Source organism: Scyliorhinus torazame, chromosome 7, assembly GCF_047496885.1.
Source record: "Scyliorhinus torazame isolate Kashiwa2021f chromosome 7, sScyTor2.1, whole genome shotgun sequence".
In the NCBI taxonomy this organism is placed as follows: Eukaryota; Metazoa; Chordata; class Chondrichthyes; order Carcharhiniformes; family Scyliorhinidae; genus Scyliorhinus; species Scyliorhinus torazame.
The window spans coordinates 216852615-216871353 of NC_092713.1; the positions used below are offsets into that span (position 1 = coordinate 216852615).

Sequence of the window (18739 nt, forward strand, 5' to 3'; positions counted from 1 at the left end):
ATAACAGCACAACAAGAAAAACAAAGCATCGGGGACCAAAGTCAAGAGGTAAACAAAACGTATGCTTAACCAATGAGTATCTAGAAATAAAACCAGCAATGACTCAGAGGAGGGTGGGGACATGGGAGGAAACAAAGACCATGGCATTGTATAAACTCAGTCCAGTGAGTTTCATTAGCTTCACTTTTACATTGACAGGGAATTTTGACCCATTGTTCATGAACGCACTGGTTTTTCAGAAGTAAACTGGAACTCCCACATGTCCCACATCCCAAAGGTGCTAAGTGTTCAGCCAAGCTTGTTTCTTTTCAATTACCCTCAACTATCTAAACCACCAGCAAAGCACCTGAATGTAGTTCCCATATCTGGTGCACATCAAATTGCAGATCTTTTGCATTACTGGGCATGAAATAAGAAAATTGTCATATGACAGACAATCTGTCTCAGCAGGAAACTTACAGGCTATGGGAATGGGCAGATATGCTGTAATGTAGGTCAAAATAAATAAATGTGAAGTAGTACATTTTAATGAAAATGCAAATATAATCATTAATATGCATAATAGCCCATGAATTATGTAATTATCCATGCTGGGTGGAATAGTGGAAACACGATGTGCGAGTGGACAGATTGTTAAAATGATACTGAGTTTCAAATATCGGAGCATTGAAAACAGAAGTTGAGATGATACTGAATGTGCACAAGTCATCCATTACAGCACAGTTAGATTAGAATCACAGATGTCATAGATGTTTACAGCATGGAAACAGGCCCTTCGGCCCAGCTTGTCCATGCCGCCCAGATTATTGAATGTTGTTTTGGGCACCTCATTCTGGAAGCGTGCTTCCAAAGCACAGAAGGGATAAAATGTAAATTTACTCAAAGTTAAAAGATATGGGTTGAGATGAGAGAACCTTTTTTAAAAAATTACGCAAATTTACTGGAGCAGAGAAGGTCAAAGAATCATTTCAGAGAAGTCTTCAAAGCAATCAAAGTGTCTTTTGTAAGAGGTTATTCTCAGTGGCTAGTGAATTGGTAAACGAACGGGTTTAAACTCAATCATTAATAGAAGCTTAAAGGAGTTGTTCAGAACATATTTATTCAAAATATTATGAAAGATACAGAATGCTTTGCCATAAATGTGTGCTAAAGCATAGTCAACTGTTCCTTTAAAGTAGATTAGATAAACATTGCAAAGATTAATATTAAAGGATCGAGAAAAAAATTGAGTAATGGAACTAGAGTTGTCGGGTGCAATTTAACAGAAATATTTTGAAGTGTCATTTTGAGGGCGATTGGCGGGGTGTTTCTCTACTGCCGTGTTGACAAGATCACGGTCTATATTTAATGGCACTGAGTGCCAGAAGTCAACCCCCGTAAGCTTCTCACCATTATTGGCTGTCTCGCCGTTTGATTCTCCAGACTCACACCTAAGCATCTCGCCGCTAACAAGGGGAGTTGGGGCAGCACAGTGGCACAGTGGTTAGCATTGCTGCCTCACGGCGTCGAGGTCCCAGGTTCGATCTTGGCTCTGGGTCACTGTCCATGTGGAGTTTCCACATTCTCCCTGTGTTTGTGTGTGTTTCGCCGCCACAACCCAAAAGATGTGCAGGGTAGATGGATTGGCCACGCTAAATTGCCCGGTAATTGGAAAAAATGAATTGGGTACTCTAAATTTATAATTTTAAAAAAAATAAGGGGAGCTGTTTTTAACTCTCCCTCACTACTCACTCGCAGTCAACACACAAGCATGACAGCGCACAGACCTGCTCCTCAATTTGGGGATGCCAACCTGGTCACGCTTCTTGATGCTGTGGATGGGAGATGGAACATCCTGTTCCCCAAGGGGTGCGGAGGACCAGCAGCAGGGTTACCAATACCATCTGGGAGGTAGTGGCAGCGGCTGTCAGTGCGGGCAGCATGACAAGGAGGACCGCCCTCCAATGTAGGAAGACCAATGATTTCCGCCGAACTGCAAGGGTAAGTTACCACATCGCTCCCGGCATCAGTTCTGCCTGTCACCAACCCCTCAAATCCACCCGCCCCCTCAAATCACTGGCTGACATCTCGCACTGTCCAGACATTCATTCTTATTGCTTACTCCACAGGCACCCACCATCACAACCCTTTCAGGTCCAGGTCCCACACATGCCAAAGACCCCCCTGCTTCAACAAGTGTTCAGCTCACAGTGCCCTCTCTTTGTAGTCGCAGGAGAAGATAGCACATAATAAGCAAGAAAGGGCCAAGACAGGGGCGGAGTACCAGAGATTCAAGTCCTCACCCCTATGTGGACCGGCCCAGGAAATCGCGGGTTTGTCCAAGGAGAGAGCAGTTACCGACAGATAGGTTGGCCTGCGCCGTAGGGGTGAGGATCCACTGCCCCTTCACCCAGATGGCCTGTCTCAAGTGAGTTGTTCATGTCTGACAAAATGATCCTTCCCTCTCACTGACCACATGTCCATTGTCTCACAGGATCTCCATCTGAAGGAGACGGGCCATCCTGAGTCGCTTCCCACTGCATCCCAAGAGACCACCTCGGAGGAGAGCTCAGAGGGGACCACCATCGACACATCACAGCTATCACCCCCACCTTTCACCAACGCAGAGGCACACGTCTCGATGGGTGACATCAATGATCAATGTCTGGGGCACAATCTGGTGAGCACCACACAAAGGTTCTCGCAGATCTGGTGCAGATGATAGGACACAGCCATGAAATTCAAGAGAGAATGTCAGCAGCATTCCAATGATTGCATAGCTGATTAGAAGAGTCCCAAAGGCTATTGGTGCAGGCGACAATTCCGAAAGGAAGGGAGGGGTTATTGGGTTACGGGGATAGGGTGGAAGTGAGGGCTTAAGTGGGTCGGTGCAGACTCTATGGGCCGAATGGCCTCCTTCTGCGCTGTATGTTCTATGTTCTATGTCTATGGTCTAAAGCACGGCACCGAGCCCAATGCTGTTAGAGTGGCGACCACAGTGGGAAGCCTGGAGCATAGGGTCAGCGTCTTGAGTTGTGGTGTCCAAGGCATAGCTCAGTCTGTGATGACCATGGCTGAGGGCCTCAACATCATGCCCCAGTCGGTGAGGGACATGTCCCAGACATAGGTAGACATTGCCGAAGCACTGCAGAGCATGGCCCAGTCACTGAGGAGTATCACTGGACACAACACCATGGTGCAGACAAAGGGGAGCCACCAGGACTGGCAGAGCCAGATGATGCAAATACCTCTGCACCTCACTCCAGCTTCCCCTCCTTCCACTGGAGACCCGCAGGGCCCTACGGGCACCATCAGTGAGTTAGAAGCGCTGGAGGCCACCATGAGATGATGACGGTCTCCAGATCTTCAGAAACCCCCCATCTCTCACCGGTGCATCTCAAGGGCAGCAGACAGAACAGGGTGGCATGGCAATGCCAATGGCACCAGAAAGTTGGTCGGGGCCTCCCTGGCTTCAAGCCCACCAGAGGATGCCCAGCAAGGGCAGAAAAGGCCACAGGGCGCAGAAAGTAGTGGGCTTCCTCAACCTCTGATGTGCATCCTCGAGACACACCTAGAGGTAGCACTAGACCAAAGAATATCAAGAAGAGGGAGGATCACTGAATGGGCACTTGGGGGAGGAGGCGGGGGGCACTATCTGTAATTAGGGTGAATGGTAATCTCAAATGTTCACAATTAAAACATGTTACACCTGACACATGTGAAACCTCTGTCACATTAATATTTACAGTGGACCTGTCTGCACCCCCTCTCCATCCACCCTCCGAGCCCCTGTTGTCCTCCTCATCCCCACCCCACTCCCCCGGGGCACTGTGGTACAAGATCATAAGACCCTGGTACAGACCTTGTTCAGAGGATGGGTGTGAGCACGCTGTCAATAGAAAGACAGGAGTCAGGCTTTTGCATAAGCTGAGGAGAACCAGAGATAACCTCACAGCGAGTTATTATCACTCTTCTGCCTGGCCAGGTGGGGGGATGGATAGTGTGTACAGGAAGTGGAGGGAAATGGGGTTGATCAAGGTGAGGATGTGTATTTGGAGGAAGGGCTCGCCAGTCTGGAGCAGCTAAGGGAGAGGGTAGAGCTGCCGAGGGGTAGTGAGTTCAGGTGTATGCAGGTTAGGGACTTTGAACGAAAGGCCTGGAAGGGGTTCCCTAGATTTCCGGGATACACCCTGCTGGAGCGATTGCTGCTTCTGGTTGTGGAAGGAGGGTGAAAAATTGGGGATATATATAAGTGGCTGGGGGAGCGGGGGAGGGAGCAGGGAGGTGAGCGGGTGGTGAAGATCAAGGAGAAATGGGAAGCGGAGTTGGGAATGGAGATCAATTGGGGAGTATGGAGTGAGGCACTGCGAAGAGTAAACAGGACCTCCTCTTGTGCGAGGATGAGCCTCATACAGTTTAAGGTGGTGCATATGACTCGGGCGAGAATGAGTGGGTTCTTTCAGGGAGTACCAGATGAGTGTGAGAGGTGTGGGCGGGGGCCAGCGAATCACGCGCACATGTTTTGGGGTTGTGAAAAATTGGGAAGATTCTGGGCAGGAGTGTTCGCGGTCTTAGCTAGGATAGTGAAGGAGGAGGTGGACTCGGACCCTTTGGTGGCGATATTTGGGGTTTCAGAGAAGCTGGAGCTCATGGAGAGGAGGAAGGCCGATGTCGTCGCCTTTACCTCTCTGCTTGCACGGCGACGAATTTTGCTGGAGTGGCGGTCGGCATCGCCACCGGGGGTAGCAACATGGTTGGGTGACCTGTATGACTTCTTGCGGTTAGAGAAGATAAAGTATGAGTTAAGGGGCTCAGCAGGGGAGTTTGAGAAAAGGTGGGGGATGTTTGTGACCGTGTTTGCGGAGCTGGTCACCGCAGGGGGGTGGGGGGGGGGGGGGGGGGGGAGGGAATGGGGGGGGGGGGGGGAGGAGAAAAATTTGTACAAGCTGTACAGTTGATTGTTGGGAAGTATGTTTCCTGGGGTTTTTACTTGCTGTCACCTGCTTTCATACAAGTTTGTAATAAAATGCATTTTTTTAAAAAAACACTCTTCTGCCTTATATATTGACCCACTGGCAGTGCCATCACAGGCCCATCATCTGATCCTAGGAGGCTGGAACACGGTGGTCGGGGAGGGGGAGGGTCTGGGAATGGTCGCAGAAGAAGAGGGAAAATAGGTGGAGGGAAACGGGGAGGATTGGGGGAAAGCGGAATAAGGAATTGAGGGAAGGAGAGCTGGGGAACTGGAGGAATTTGTGGAAGATGGGATTGGAATGGTGGAGATTGGGGAGATGCGGGGAGGGGGTGAGCTGACGGACAAAGCATAGTGATATGGGAATCGGGCGAGGATGTGGGCCTTCCTCGTACTCTGGCTATGCTGGACCCTTGTCAGCACCTGTTCTCCATCGTCCAGCTCCTCCCTCTTCTCCTCTCTACGTTTGTACTCCAAACCCTCCGCCTCCTCCTCAGACTTGGCTGCCTGTAACTTCTCCTCCTCCTCTAGCATGTTGCCCTGCTACAATGCCAGGTTGTGGAGAGCACAACAGACCACTGCAAAGCAAGAGACCCTTTGGAAGGTGCACTGCAGTGCACCACCAGAGTATTCCAGACATCGGAACCGCATTTTGAGCAGCTCAATGACAGCGTGGGTGGTAACATGAGCCTTGTTATATCAGGTCTCTGTCTTGGTCTCCGGCCTCCGCCCTCAGCCAGGACCTCAGTTGGTTCCCTTTTTCCCCCAAGAGCCAACCCGTCATCCTAGGGTGGCCCACAAGGACGCTGGGAATCTTGGAGTGTCCCAGAATGTAGCAGTCATGCATGCCCCCTGGGAAGCATGCATACACGTGTATGTTTGAATTTTTAAAAATTGATTTACGGGATGTGGGCGTCGCTGGTTAGGCCAGCATCTATTGCCCATCCCCAGTTACCCTTCAGAAGTTGGTGGTAAGTTGCCTTCTTGAACCGCTGCAGTCCTTGAGGTGTTGGTACATCCACTGTGCTGTTAGGGAGGGCATTCTGGGATTTTGCCCAGTGAAGGAACAGCGATATATTTCTAAGTCAGGCTGGTGAGTGACTTGGAGGTGGTGTTCCCAGGTATCTGGTGCTCTTGTCCTTCTCGGTGATAGAGGGCATGATCCGGAGCTGATGGTCGCACATGAGTTGAATATTCAGGGAGTGGACCCTCTTCCTGTTAATGAAGAGCACTCAGTGATGCTCCGGTGTGCGCAAGGCAGCATGCGTGCCATCAATTGCCATGTTGACCTGGGGCATCCCTGCATTTTTCAGAGAATCCTGCAGCCCGGGCATCTTGGTGGGTTTAGTCTTGCTCAAAGTTGATAAAATCTGATGCCTGAGCTCTGCCCTGGAACTATTTGGTAGGACAGACAGACACCAACTGTACTTGCCCCTGTTATGGGTCTCCACAAAATTTGAAGGCCTCATGGAGGAAAAGGCCCTCACCTCCATCTTCCCTTTCCACCCAGTGCCCTTGAGCTCCATGACGGAAAATGGAAATAGCTACTCGCCTCCTCAGTTCCCCTCAGCAGCCACTCGCGCCAGCTTCACATTTTTGAAAAGGAGCACTAAACGACGCCCACGTGATTTCTCAATAGGCAACTATTTAATTCCCGGGAGGCTGCTGCATTCGACTGAATCTCACTAATTAGATGGAAATTAATGCAAATTAGGATTAATGATATGCTCACCATTTGAGCGTGATCCAGAACTTGCCATTGAGGACAGGCCAGTTAAATAGTAAACTGATTCGCAACCGGCCTTTCCCACTATTTGACCGTCGCGCCCAGATCTGCGCGCAATATCTTTGGATGGAGGTGGTTAGTGTGAACGGTATGGTGGTGGGATGGCACTGTGGTGGTTGCGTTAATAGAGGCAGCATAGTAAGCTGAGTGTCTAACTTTCATTTCTGTGACTCTGCAATACTAGGCCCAGAACAGATTTTGTTTTGGGGAACCTGTTTGAGAAAGTGATGAATACAATATAAATCATAAAACAAAATATTCCATTGTGTCCTTGAATAAGAGATTGGTAAGAGGCCTTAATTATTTGCTGCCTTATGTTTTGGTTTTCTCATATGATGGACAATATTGAGGCTCTGGGGATGGCGCAGAGGAGGGCCACAAGATTAATTACCAGTCTAAAATATCATCCAGATAGGTTCAAAGAGCTGGGTTTATACACTTCAGAAAAGCATAGAATCAGATGATTTAATTGAATAATAAAATAATGAAGGACTAGACAGCATTTATGTGGACCACTTATTTTAATGAGTAAGTTCGAGAGGACTATGGGCCATGTTCCCGAGTTATGTAAAGGCAGAGCTAGGTCAGACATCAAGTGGTTCTTCTTTACTCAGAGGGTAGTGAATCTGTCGAACAGATCAACAATTCATGCTTGAACACCGATTGGGTTTATTCCTTCAAGAGAGCTCGGTCTGTTTTTGGTTGGCATGGGGATCACCTCAAACAAATGGTAGGTGATCTAAATCAAGGTTTACGCAGTCTCCTAGCCTATTTTCAGTTGTTTCCTTACTTGGCAAAGGTTTTCAACCGAGTTTTTCACCAGGCGATTACCTGGCACCAAGTGGGTGGGGAGTGTATGGATCGAACACAAAGCATCCCGACCTGATAGGAAAGGCTAGATGTATCAGCTGTCCTTTTCCTGTCTGTTACATCGGTGCAAATACTTGGAGAGTGTAAAGATTGAAAAGGTAGTGAAGGTATGGATAGTGGAAAAGGATCAAGGCACAGAAAGAGAGTTATGGCAAATACAGTGTTCCCAACAAGATATGACCAGACGTACTAGAGAAAACAGGAGGAACTAAATGGAGTGCCTGCATCCTGCCTGACGATCGTCAGAATCTCACCAACGAAGCCGTGCCTCAAAGAGGAGAATTGGATGGTCTTAGTGGTACTGCTCATAAAACAAATTATTCTTCAGCACTGAAAGAGTGCAGATAAACATCGCCTGCAGCATACAATGCAGCATGCTATCATGAGCAGCCCAATAGGAAAAGATGATATGGAGTACATAAAAATGTATGAATACACACTCTACAATCTAGGTAGCAAGAATGTTAACAGAGGGAATTGAGTATTTTAAAATGTTTACGTTCCGAACTAGATGCTGAGAGGTTGTTTCCCCGAGTGGGAGAGTCGAGAATCATCGGGTATAATTTCAGAGTCACCCATTTAAGTCAGAGATGAGGAGGAACTTCTTCCTTCAGAGGGTGGTGACTCTTGAGAATTTTTTGTCACAGAGGCTGGGTTGTTAAGTATGTTCAAGGCTGAGATAGACAGATTTTTAACCAGTGAGGGAGTCGAGAGTTACGGGGATAAGGCAGAAAATTGGAGCATAATCTCAAAGCTGCTCACGTTGACGAGATATTCTGGTTGCACGTCGGCACACGGGTTCCCTGGCAACGAGTTGTGCAGTCACCGGGAAATCCCGTTGACAAAGGCGGGATCAGTAAATCCCGCTGGTGGGGCGTCTCCGCCGCGTGTTTCAGTAAATCCTACCCATGGAGTTGAGGATTATCATATCAGCTATGATCTAATTGAATGATGGAGAAGGCTCGATGGGCTGAGTAGCCTACACCCGCTCCTACATCTTATGGCCATTTAAGGAGCTTTGAGGGAAAGGGAGGGAAGTGCTGGAAGATAATGGGTGGGATTCACTGTTCCCCGACACCAATTTTGTAATCAGCAATCAGGCGGAGAATCCCTTCTGACGCCAAAATCGGGGGCGGCGCCGGTTTGACGCAGGGTTTGGCCCCCTCCAAAATGGCATCATCGCATCGCGCGCCACATGCCATTGGAACGGCGTTAGCAAGTCACCCGAAGTCCCTCCCCCGATGCTACACCCCAATGGGCCGAGTTCCCTACCTCGAGGTTGACGTGTAATCTCAGCGGTCGGCAACCTGGCATGGTGGCTGTAGACTGTGTCCAGCGCCGCCACCGTCGGGCAGGAGTCGTGCTGCTGGCTGGGGGGGGGCTTCCGCAAGGGCTGGGGGAACAGGTGGGGGGTGGCCAAGAGGTGGCTATGGAGGCACTATCTGGCAGGTCGGGTCCGCGCACGGCCGGCGCCATGTTTTACAACGTGACCGCTGCAGGTCGTCGCCATGCGCATGCGCAGCCATGGACCCAGCCATTCACCAGGTATTTATATCGTGGGAGCCAGGAGTTTTACTCGGTGTGGCTGCTAGCCCCTCACCGGTTGCAGGATCGGTGAGGTGTCGGCGCCGATATTTTTGTCATAAAATGCCACAGTTTCTCCGCACTTAGTCTCAAAAATGGTGAATCCAGCCCACTGTTATTGACATTTGAGAACCGCAAGAGGAAGATCAGGTAATGGAAACAGACACACTAACTAAATCAGATAAATATTCTGCATTAGATTTTAGAAATCTTAATTGTATGACATAAGATCATCAAAATTATAATAAGCATGTGAAACATGTCCATTCCATGAGAGAGAACAGCTGGGACCTGCGTCTGGTGCCCGCAGATCCATTAGCTGCAAGCCATTCATAGCTTTCTAGTTGTGGTCTGTGGTGACAGCTTCTACAAATCTGTAGCTTTGATTGATTTATCTCCCTTCACGGTTCAGTGGCCTAAGTGGTGAAACCCCAATATTAGTAAACATTGGCCACATCAACAAGAGGTAAGTGCAGTGCAATCACACGCTTGAGTGATTGGAATAGATGAGTCAGAAATGGCCGCATTGGAGTTGACCCCCAGCTCTCCAACCAGATGACAGGTCAACTGACGCAATCATTAAATCCAGCAAATTAATTCTGTTTTCCCTCCATGGGTGATGTCTAACCAGCATTTTCTGTTTCTAATCCAGACTTCCACAATCCACAGTATTTTTCTTTTGCATTAAAAATCTTTGTTTCACATACAAGTACTTTGCAGTAAATATTCATCTTTGTTCAATAGCAGACAGGTAGCATTCATTATTGCAGTGTTCAATTTCAACCCAGAGGAGTTTTGGTTACCTTACTGACTTAGAGGGCGCGATCTCCGGAAAGATTTCTAAGTGTAGTCGTGAGAAAGAATTGCCACGAGCTTCCCGACACTCAGCCCAGCGAGGCCGGCAATACTATTCAACATTGATTGGTCCACTTAACGAGGCCTATGGGCTTCTCTCCACAAATCAAGGCTCACCGGCTGATCCGCTGGGACTGCGCTCGCCAGTCCCCTGCTGACAAGATGGGCAGCACTTAAGCTGCATTTGCTCAGCCAACCCCTGCCAGCTTGCAACAATGGCGACGACGAGACTAGCCCCAAGATTCGGGGACGCAGACCTGGGGAGGCTGCGAGATGCTGTGGAGGCCAGGAGGGATGTCCTGCTCCCCCGAGGGTCCAGGATGGTGAGCCATAGGGCAGCCAGTGCCACCTGGAATGAGGTGGCGGTGGCAGTGAGCTCGGGGACTGTGACCAGGAGGACTGGCCTCCAGTGCAGGAAGAAGGTCAATGACCTACACCAGGCAGCACGGGAGAGTACACACCAGCGCCCCTCTCCCTAACCCTACTCCAAGACCTTTACCCCCGCACGGGAATGTCCACCCCCTTCTCCTTCATCCCCCCAACCCTTCCTCCATTCCCTTCCCCCTTCAATACCCCCCCAACCCTTCCTTCACCCCCTCCTACCACTGTAAACCCAACCATGTGGCAAACTATGCCCTCTCTGTGCCTCTTCAGGAAAAGCTCTCTCACAATTGCCAGGAGAGGGCTCAGACTGGCAGTGGTGTGCCAGACATCAGGATACTCACCACCTTCAAGGAGTGTGCCCTGGAAGTGACAAGTGTGGCCGAGGACAGGGCGGTCACCAATGCGGAGGCTGGCGGGTGCTGCAGAGGTGAGGAACCACCGGCCCCCACCCAGAGGACCTGCAAACGTGAAGTGTTATTGCCTTCCTGACCGACCACGTGTCCATTCTCCCGCCGATGGGGCCAGCCCATCCCGGGCAGCACCCTCTCCTGCCTCCCAGGGGACCACCTTGGATGAGAGCTCGAGGATGCCACCATACTAGCCACGTCACAGCTGTCATCCCCACCCTCCATCAGCGCAAACACACTCACCTCGGTGGTAAATGTTAGTGGTCAGGCTTCTGGGGCACAAGCTGGTGAGCACCACACAGCTGCTGATGTACTACGTTGGGTCCCAGCGTGATGCTGAGCCTGTGGAAGAGGTCATCCCGGAGCTGATGGAGATGTTACGGTGTGGCCGGGACATTTAGAGGTGTTGTGAGCATCACTCCAGCAGATCCATAGTCACTTGGAGGAGTCCCAGAGGCTCCGGGCACTGGAGATGTCACTGGCAACGTGTGGCACGGAGGCCAACACTGCAAGCGTGGCGCCCATAATGGAGAGCCTGGTGCACGACGTCGGCACCATTAGTAAAGGTGTCCGAGGCGTTGCTCAGTCGGTGACGGCCATGGCTGAGGGTCTAGGCAGAATGCCCGCCTCGCTGGGGATTGTTACCTAGTATCAGACCGACCTGTCCTGCGGGACAGATGGGCATGTCCGAAGTACTACACAGCATGGCCCAGTCACTGAGGAGCATCGCTTGAGGCGCCGACATAATGGTGAGAACCATGGGAAACTGCCAGCGCTGGCAGTGCCAGATGATGCAGGGGCAGCTGGGGCTCAAAACAGCTGCCCCTCCATCCCAAGGTGAGCTCCAGAGCCCGAGGGGCACCGACCAGGAGAAGGGGGCGCTTGTCACCAACCCGGACACATCCCTTGGAGTGCCAACGGTGGCCACCAGCTCCCCCGAGCTCAACCCTCAGATGAGGCTGCGTCTCACAGCCATCACATGGGACAGGGTGGCACAGCTGTGCATGTGCTGCCGCAAGTGAGCCGGTGCCTTCCTGCCTCAGAGCTCCAGAGGACTCCCGCCAGGGGCATCGCAGGCCACGGGACGAGGTAAGCAGCTGACTGCCTCCACTTCAGATGTGCATCCTGGGGACACACTTAGACGTAGCGGTAGAACTAGGAGGGCCAAGCATATTGGTGGGGGGGGGGGGGGGGGGGGTAGGTAGTGGGGGGGGGATTCACAATTGGGAGGGTGGGGAATTGTCAAACACAATAAATATCTTTGTGCATAATTAGTATGTTGCTTCTGTCACTTTCTTCCACAATGCAGGCTGACCTCCGAAACCTTGGCTCACCCCTCCAGGCTTCTCCCCTCCCCGTGGCAGTTACACCCTCCAGCCATGGACATGTCTCCAGAGCTGTGTCCCATCCCCTGGGTGTTCGGATGTTGGCTGCCGTGTGTGTGATGTCGCCTCTTGCAGTGCTCAAGCAGTGTGTCCAGGCATCAAGATGTGATTGGGATGCTAGGCAATGACTCCCACATGCTATATGGCTCACCCACCCACGGACATCCACTTGGATTGTGTGAAGTGTTCACTTAACCACGATTGCTAATTCCCTATTAGCGATGGCCTTCAGCCATGCGGCTAGAGGCCTCAGTAGTCGGTGGGGATTATGGGTGGTCGGTGGGGCAGGCAGGCAGGGACAAGGGTTGCCCCAGGGATGGTACACAAATGATCATGATCCAGAGGTTGGCATGGTGGTGCCATGCACTGTTGCCCACTGGTTGCCCCCTACCCTCCCATCGCCGCCCACCCCTGCAGAGTGTCACGCACCCCCAGCTGAGGGTCCCCACCTCCACACCATGTACTGGGGTGGCACGTCCAGTGCCCCCAAGCTTTTGCCTGTGAGCAAAGATGGCTACTCACCTCCTCAGCTCCCCAACGAAGCCCTTCCGCCAGGTTCACGTTTTTCAAAAGGAGTACTAATCGGCGCCAGCGTGACCACTTGCTGGGGCGGCCGATGAATGATGGGAGGCTGTTGGATATGGGATGGCTCTCATTAATTGTATGGAATTAGGGTTTAAGTGGTCCTACGTTATGGCGAGATCCAGATTTCGTCTACAAAGGCAGGCCGGTTGCATCGCAAACTGGTTGGCGTCAAGCGCGGTACTCGTTTTCTGCCTCTATTCAGCATCCTCATTTTGCTTGAACGAGAGGGTAACGAGGCCTAGAATCACGGCCAGAGATTTTGAAATTGGAAATGTTCCTCTGAAGGCAAGAATGATGGTTTTACTATTTAGATTATGAAGATAGACATTGGGAAATCAATCTGCACAGCCTTCAAAATGAAGAAATTTGAGGGGGCATTCGCAAAATATTTTGAAAAGTAGAATTATACAGGAGGAAAATCAGGTGATTTAAATTGAAGCCCACATCCTACCTGATATTCCCAGGAATCCTGCCGGTAAAGTGGCTCTGTAGTGAGAAAGAAAGGTAGATTATGTTAGTGAAATGGAACTGTAAAGGTTTACTACTAATATAGGATTTGACACGCTATTATTTCCCGAACGGCCTGTTCTATAGGTACAACAGTTGATGTGAATTTGATCATATATGCTATTATTTCTGCTAAAATTAAGGTTGGGGAGGAAACATCCTATATCATTGGGCTCAAGAATTGCTTGGCCTCAAACTAGCCACACTCAACGGTGAACATTTGTGTTCTGCTTGTATATATTACATAACATTTCAAAATAACTTAATTTACCTGACAGACAAAACTCTATGCAAATTACGATCTCTTCCATCCGGCAGTCAGGATACTGGGTGTGCTCTGCTTCAAGATCTTCGTAACCCCAAACCAATATTTTGACGAAAGCTGGCACTTGAACAATACATTCCAAGATGTTTGACTGTCAGTTGATTGAATGTTCGGAGGAAGAGTGTTTAATCTGAAAGCTCAAATGGCTGGCTACTCTTTTTCCACAGTTGCTTCCTTATCTCCTGAATATTTTTACCTTCAGACTTTCATGTATATATATTATTTATATACATATTCATTTGCTATATATATATATACCTTTGGAAACTGTCCCATACTTGTTGACTGAAAATATGATCAACGCAGTGCAGTATTCATTTTATTCTAATTAAAAGAAATATATATATATATATATCGTGCGTTATTGAATTATCCTCATTTATTGAATATACTTGTGTCCCCCTGTTGCTCAAATTCAAATATATTGAATATATACTGAGCCTAGCAGTGTTGTAGTATCTGTACGCGGTGCCATTTACCAAGGGCTGGATTCTCCGATCCTACGGTTTTGTCCGGTCTGGTCTTATGACCAGAAAGTCACGCCGCCCCCGCACAGATCCTCCATCCGGTGGGGGGCTAGCAAACGCGCAGCGTAAAGCCCCCGGCATTACCTGCGGACACAGCCATAGAATGGCCGGGTCCGTGGCCACACATGCGCACAGCGGCTGCCTGCGAAGGCTGCACCGTGCAACATGGCGCCGGCCGCACGCTGACCCGACCTACCAAAAACTGGCCCCCTGTAGCCAGCCTCGGCATCCCTGGACCACCCCCACCAGAGCTCCCAGCCCCCACCGAACCCCACCCCCACTGCCAGTAGAACAGCTCCCTCACGAATTTGGCGGCGCTGGAGCATCAGGCGAGGGCCTTAGGTCACAGCCTGAGTATGTCCATGTGGCGTGTGGCGTACTCCCATGTACGCCACTTTTGAGGGGCGGAGCATCACAAAAATGGTGCCGCCCCGATTCCGGCGTAAATGGGGATTCTCTGGCCTATCGAGATTTTGGCGATTGGAGTATCCCGCCCTTATGTCTGGTGTTAGGTTCACTACCAGTTGATAAATGTTTTACGGTCAAAAGAAAAATGTTAGAAATAGTTGAATGGTATGACTCGATGGGCCGAATGGCCTCCTTCTGCACTGTAAATTCTATGATTCTATGAAGGCCAAGTGATAATTCACATTTTGATGCTTTGTCAGAAGTGAATGGTGTGGAGATAAACAATCTCCTTATCCCACTAACCTTACAGTTTCCAACTCTCCCAAAGGACCGACAACCACAACCTTAATATGCGCTATAGACATTGGCAGCCCAGCCTTTTCTTATCTGTTCTTAATTCAGATTGTGGGCGGGATCTTCAGTCCCACCAGCCCCGTTTTTCGGCGCAGCGCGCCCCCACCTGCAATGAGATTATCGTTGCTGGAGCCAGCCAATGGGGTTTCCCATTGTGGCCACCCCCACACCGTTGGGAAACCCATGGACGTGGGTGTGCTACAGGAGGATCACGCTGTTTATTTGTTTGCAGTTTTTATTTATCATCGTGCCACCTTAACAAGTCCATGTTCGAAAAGTTGGGAAACAAGCTCAAACATTAGACAGAAATACTTTAATGTTTACAAGTTCAGATGTTTATTTTTTATACATTTGCCGTAATTAAATATTGAAGCTCATAAACAACTCTAGTTTATGGCATCGTCTGAACAATTTGATCAAAACTTTTATTGTCATTGTCTGTCAGGAATCTATAATTCTATATTTATTACCTGATTTGTCTCCCGATGTGGATACCATAAGTGCTTTTTTTCAATGTTGATTTAAAACTAAATACTGCAATGTAACACCATTTAGTCCATTAGGACTTGGCAATAATGAATTGAAAAAGCAGGATAGCATTCTGCTGCCCATGGGATTTCTTAAGGATGCAGGACTAAGAAGATTCACACATGTAGATTTAACAGCAGTTGTTTTGGGCGGATCGAATGGCCTCATCATGCCCAACTCTGTCGAGTCGAGGCCATTAAATCTTACGAGAGGCCTTTCACGAGATTTGCAACATGCGCAACGCCTCACGATATCTAACACGATCTCATAAGACTATTCAATCTGGATCTCGCCCTTGCTGGGCAAGATCCAGATATATATATTTGATAGCTCATTTAAATTTGTCTGCCCTGGATTATCCCAGTGCATGGGAGACCTCGCGATGGAGTTGTTTAGCACTGGTCTACACACCAGTTGTAACGGCATCTTGGGTGGGGGGGTGGGGTCTCCCAGACCATTGGAGACCCCTGGGTGGTCAGGGGCAGGGTAGGGTGGCACCCTGGCTCTCCCTCTGGCACCCGGTCACCTTGGCATTGTAAAGCTGGCACCACCACATTCTATAGCAGGATGTCCTCACTTGGGATGGTGTTGGGTAATGCACCCCAACTCATAAGGGCAGGGTATCCCCGGGCTCGATCCATGGCACGATGCCCCCTGGGCACTGCTAGTCTGGCACCCTAGCCTCTCGCGATATTTACTGGTCTCGCTGCATCCCGAGTCGGGCGCGGCGAGGCTGATAGACGGCGCCTTAAATGTGGGTAAATATTGGTGTGGATCTCATTGAGAAAGCCAACGAGAAACACCCCATCAAACACACTGAAAATGACACCTAGGAATGTTTCCATTAGGCGGCACAGTGGCTCGCACTTTTGCCTCACAGTGCTGGGGACCCTGGTTTGATCTCGGCCCCGGGTTCGGTCCCCACCCGGGTCACTGTCATTTGAAGTTTGCGTGGCTCTCACCCCCACAACCCAAAGCAGGATAGGTGGTTTGGCAAAAAAAGAAATGTTTTCAATAAATCAAACCCTTTATGTTTTTTCAAAGGTAGTAAATAACATTTAAAGTATCTTTGTTGATTTTACAACTCTGCTTTTCATTACATTGATAAGGATGCTGAAGGTTGACTGATAGTAAGTTTATGTCCCAATTTTGAGCAATATAACAAGGACCATGAGAGGTTCTGGAAAAGTTGTTGTTGAGCAAATGTGCACTAAAATAAGTAGTGATACCAGACAAATAACATATGAGCTGAACTTTAGTGGTATTGGAAGGTTTTACAGGTATCACAATTACTATCCCACAGGTTTTGCAAGCACAGAATATTGTTTAATAGATACAGAAATATTGCCACACATAGAGGCAAAGTGGTATATTCCACAGTTCCCAAAAACAAGGGAAAGTAATACTCGACGAATCTCTTAAATTTTCCATGGAGGCAGAGTGCCAACATGTGCCAACATTGTACTGCCTGGTGTTTTAAGTGTTTGCCACATTCAGCTAATGCTAATGATGATGTTGATTGGCTGGATACCTAAGCATGGTACCGATATTGGAAGTGGATAGAACCAGTTAAAGATAACCTTCAGAGCTTAAAGTCTGGATCCCTTAATGGGGAAGTGCATTGTAGTTGGAGTAGGTGCTGGGGGTTCTTTCCGAGGGAAACATTGAACTTGGCATAATTTAAAGGGCTGAAGCTCCATGATTTTTGGACGTTCTACTGGAGGACTTGATGGAGGTGGTAGAAAGGAGGAAAGATATCCTGTATCTGCACACATAGAAGGCATTGGGAGCAGCTAACTGCTGAGCTAGTAGTCAAGAATCAAGCCCTGAGAATCTGGACGCAGTGCCACAAAAGGTTCAGTGACCTCCCAAAAGTCTTTAAGGTCAGTGCATGCATTGTCAAATGCCACGTTCAACTAACAATACCACTAGCCTCAAACACTGCTGAATTCACCACATCCCTGTCATTCGCCTAGCAACACCTCTATCAGGATATATACCTGACATTTATATATTCTATCTCACTGTGGTGATTATCCCTTACTCTGCTGTGCTGCCCTTAAAGGGACAAGATGTGGCGATTGTTGTGTTGGGCGCTCTGGATCCGTAGAACACATACAGGCCACCAACACTTAAAATAGTGCAACACTATTTTATTAAGTCAGAAATTGTTTAACATACTTTCACTGTGGGTTAACACGATATTAGATTGAACTAAAGACCTATGCCTTGTCCTAACCAGTCTATGCACTCAGCACATGGTGAAGATCTGTGCTGCAGGCTGTGGGCTCTGTCCTACTAGGAAGCTGCAGCTCGAATGAGCGGGAACTCTGATGCCCCGTGTCTTTATAGTGCGTATGCTCTAACTGGTGATTGGCTGCGGTGTTGTGTGTGTTGATTGGTCCCACTGCGTGTCCATCAGTGTGTGTGTGTCTGCACCATGATATACTGGTGTATATTATGACATCCTCCCTATTATAAAAGAATGTATATGTGCGGCTGTATATGTGCGGCAATAAATAGTGTATGGTGAGAATGCTCCTAATTACGTGTGGAGTGCGAGAGATATATTTAAAGGACTATGTACATGAGAACTAAGCTATTTACATGGGAAGGTGCCTGGTGCAGAGAAACAGTATGCAACAAGAATAATGAGATGAACACTATATACAAACCAGGTAAACGATAAAACAAAGCAACGAAACAATTCAGAAAGTCTATAACGTTCATAAATTTAGTCTCTGATGTGGGCGACGAATTCTGGTTGAACACCTCAAGGGTGGGTCGGGAGCCGCCAGTTCAGGAGCGGGCTGGACTGGTCAGAGTCAAGGAGATGCAGAGTGACAGGGATCTCTGCATAGTCCATGGCAGGGTCGGCAGGAGGGCGTGTCGACAGTGGAGGATCACGTAGCGATCGTGGAATGAGACGAAGGGCGCATCGATTGCGGTGCAGAATGGAGCCATCCGGTAGACGAACCAGGAACGAGCGGGGGGCCACCTGCCGAAGGACAACAGCGGTTGCAGACCAGCCAACATCAGGAAGATGGACGCGGACGTTGTCATCTGGAGCCAAAACAGGGAGATCAGCTGCACGGGAGTCATGAGCCACCTTGTGCTGTGCACGAGACAGCTGCATCCGGCGAAGGACTGGAACGTGGTTGAGGTCTGGGACATGAATGGACGGCATCGTCGTCCTCAGGGTACGACCCATGAGCAACTGGGCTGGCGACAGGCCAGTGGACAGTGGGGCGGAGCGATAGGCCAGCAAGGTGAGGTAGAAATC

At 49.2% G+C, this 18739-nt stretch overlaps 1 long non-coding RNA gene across 1 annotated transcript in view; it reads right to left on the reverse strand.

Annotated features, from left to right (window-relative positions):
• The window catches only part of LOC140427439 (uncharacterized), a 93526-nt gene that overhangs the window by 29657 nt on the left and 45130 nt on the right, over positions 1 to 18739 (reverse strand). Inside the window, exon 2 of the long non-coding RNA XR_011948489.1 lies at positions 13259 to 13293. This is a non-coding gene — a long non-coding RNA (uncharacterized lncRNA). The remainder of the gene's footprint in view (positions 1 to 13258; positions 13294 to 18739) is intronic.